This window comes from Myotis davidii, unplaced genomic scaffold, assembly GCF_000327345.1.
Source record: "Myotis davidii unplaced genomic scaffold, ASM32734v1 scaffold440, whole genome shotgun sequence".
Lineage (NCBI taxonomy): Eukaryota > Metazoa > Chordata > Mammalia > Chiroptera > Vespertilionidae > Myotis > Myotis davidii.
Window position 1 is genome coordinate 516900 of NW_006293698.1, and position 3612 is coordinate 520511.

Genomic DNA, 3612 nt, shown 5'->3' on the forward strand with positions numbered 1-3612 from the left:
ACCACCATAACATTAGTTTTCAGCTTGCAAGGCCAGCAATACCCCTTCACTGTCCTACCTCAGAAATACATCAGCTCTCCAGAGTATGTCGTAATTTAGACCACCATAACATTAGCTTTCAGCTTGCAAGGGCAGCAATACCCCTTCACTGTCCTACCTCAGGAATACATCAGCTCTCCAGAGTATGTCGTAATTTAGTTTCCAAAGGTCTTATTTGCCTTTCTATTCTACAAGGTTCCATACTAGTCTATTACATTGATGACATTATACTGATTAAACCTAATGAGGAAAAAGTAGCAATTACTCTAGACTTATTAATAAAACATTTACATGCCAGGAGGTAAGACATAGTCTACAAAAATTCAGGATCCTTCTACTTTAGTGAAATTTATGGGCAACCAGTGGTGTGGGGCATATTGAGAAATCCCTTTTAAGGTAAAAGATAAGTTGTTGAAACTGGCCACTCCTACCACCAAAAAAAGGAGGCACAAGGCAGTGGGCCATTCTGGATTTAGGAAGCAACTTATTCCTCATTACTCTGGCCCATTTATCAAGTCTCCTGAAATGGGGCCCAGGACAAAAGGCAGCAGACTGCCTTTGGTCTTATCCGCACTGTTACTGCTTCTACGTCTGTGTCAGCATTCAGGCTGGAACTGCAACATCAGCTCCTCTGGGTCTTGAGCCTCTGGCTCACTGCAGATGTTAAACTTCCCAGCTTCTATAATCATGTGAGCCAATTCCTTATTTTACATGTATGATGAATATGTGAAAGAGTTTATTTTTCTATTTCTATTATTTATTGTATTATTTTCCATACTCACAACTGTAAACCTACTTTGTCCCACCCTGTATATCTCCTATTGATTCTGTTTTCTGGAGAACCCTAATTATAATAAACTGTCTCATTTCCTTTGTCCTTTATTGTTTCTTTTCTTTTCTTCTTAAATTAAATTTATTGGGGTGACATTGATTAATAGGATCATATAGGTTCAAGGTGTAGATTTCTATGATACAAGATCTATATATTGCACTGTGTGCCAATCATACAAAGCCAAATCTTTCATCGCCATGTACTATGCCCTCTTCACTCCCACCCATCCATCCTCTTCCCTCTGGCAACCACCACACTGGTGTTTGTGTCCAAGTGTTTCAGGTTTATATCCCACATATGAGTGAAAACCTAATGGCTCTTAGCTATTTTTGACTGGCTTATTTCATTTAGAATAATATTCTAAAGCCCCATCCATGTTATTGTAAATGACAATGTTTTGTCTTTTCTTATTGCTAAGTAGTATTCTATTGTGTATAAATACCACATCTTCTTTATCCAGTTCTGTATGATAGGACACTTTGGTTGTCTCCATGTCTTGGCCACCATGAATAACGCTGCAATGAACATACGGGGTGCATATATCTTTGTGAATACATGTTTTCAAGTTTTTCGCGTAGATGCCCAGAAGAGGAATTGCTGAGATATACGGTAACTCTTTTCTTAATTTTTTGAGGAATTGCCAGACTGTTTTCCATAGTGGCTATACCAGTCTACATTCCCACCAGCAGTGAATGAGGGTTCCCTCTTCTCCACAACCTCGCCAACACTTGTTGCTTGTCTTGTTGATAATGACCACTCTGACAGGTGTGAAATGGTTTCTCATCATAGGTTTACTTGCATTTCCCTCATTGCCAGTGAGGTTGAACATCTTTTCATATATGCGTTGGCCATTTGTGTGTCTTCTTGGGAAAAGTGTATTTTCAGGTCCTCTGCTCGTTTTTTAATTGGATTATTTGTTTATTTGGTTTTGAGTTCTTTATTTATTTTGGATAGTAAACTTTTGTTGAAGCTATTGTTTGAAATATCATCTCCCATTCAGTCAGTGACCTTCCTATTTTGTTGTTGGTTTCTCTTTCTGTACAGGAACTTTTTAAATGTTAAATAGGCCCATTCATTTATTTTTGCATTTACTTCCCTTCCCTTTGGGGGTGAAGTTCATAAAATGTTCTTTACCACCAAGGTCCATACATTTAGTTCCCATGCTTTCTTCTTATATTTAATTTTAAATTTTAAATGTAATCTTATATTTAATTTAATCTTACATTAAGGTCTCTGATCCATTATGAATTAATTTATTTTCAGACTCCAAAGTTCTGTATTTTTCAAAATAAAGATCACACATCATTTAGAGATAATCTACACAAGAATTAATTCTTGTACATGAGGGACCTATAGTCTAGTTTTGGGAGTTTTTTGCATGTGTTTTTCCAATTTTCTCAGCACCATTTATTGAAGAGACTTTCTTTAATCTGTTGTGGATTTCTGCCCCCTTTGTCAAAAATTATCTGCCCATATTCATGTGGATTTATATCTGGACTCTCAATTCTGTTCCATTGATCTGTTTTTCTGCCAATACTATGCTGTTTTGATTATTATAGGTCTGTAGTATAATTTGAAATCAGGCAATGTGATACCTCCAGCTTTGTTCTTTTTTCTCCGAATTGCTTTGGCTATGAAAGATCGTTTGTGGTTCCATATAAATCTGATTATTTTTTTGTTCTATATCTTTTAAAAATGACATTGGAGATTTGATGGGGATTGAATCAAGTCTTTATATTGCTTTGGGAAGTGGCCATTTTAGCTATGTTGATTCTTCCAATCCATGGACATGAGATATTTCTCCATTTTGTTGTGTCTTTTTCAATCACTTTTAATAATGCTTTGCAGTTTTTAGTATATAAGTCTTTAAGGTTATTTTTAAGTGTTTTATTGTTTTGGTTGCAATTGCAAAAGGAATTGTGTTATCATTTCTTTTTCTGAAGTTTCATTGTTAGTATACAGGAAGGCAGTCGATTTTTGTGCATTGTTTTTATATCCTGTAACTTTACTATATTTGTTTTGTTTTTAATACTTCTTTTTTTTGGTGGATCTTTAGGGTTTTCTATGTATATAATCATATTCTCTGCAGAAAGTGACACTATGAGTTTTACCTTCCTGATCTGGATGCCTTTTATTCTTTCCCTTGCCTTATTGCTCTGGCTAGGAATTCCAGAACTATCCTATATAATAAAGGCCTACTATGCTAAGTGTCCAGTTGGCCAGTTGGCCATTCAACCAATCAAATTGTAATATGTTAATGATATGCTAAGGCCGCTCAATTGCTCACTATGATGTGCACTGACTTCCAGGGAGCAGACAGTCAACTGGTTGACCAGTTACTATGACTTGCACTAACCACCAGGGGCAGAAAGTAAATGCAGGAGCTGCCCCCTAGTGGTCAGTGCACTCCCACAAGGGAGTGCCACTAAGCCAGAAAGCAGGCTCACATCTGGTGAGTGCAGGGGCAGTGGTGGGAGCCTCTCCCTTGAGGCTCAGCAGCACTAAGGAGGCGGGCCTAAGCTGTCAGTTGGACATCTCCAGAGGGCTCCCGGGCTGCAAGAGGATGCAGGCTGGGCTGAGGAATACCCCCACACCCACCACCCTGAGCGCATGAATTTCATGCACTGGGCCTCTAGTGTTGAATAAGAATGGTGAGAGTGGGCATTTTTTTTCTTTTTCTTGAGGAAAAGCTTTCAGTTTTTTGCCCTTGAGTTTCATTTTGGCTGAGGGTTTATCATATA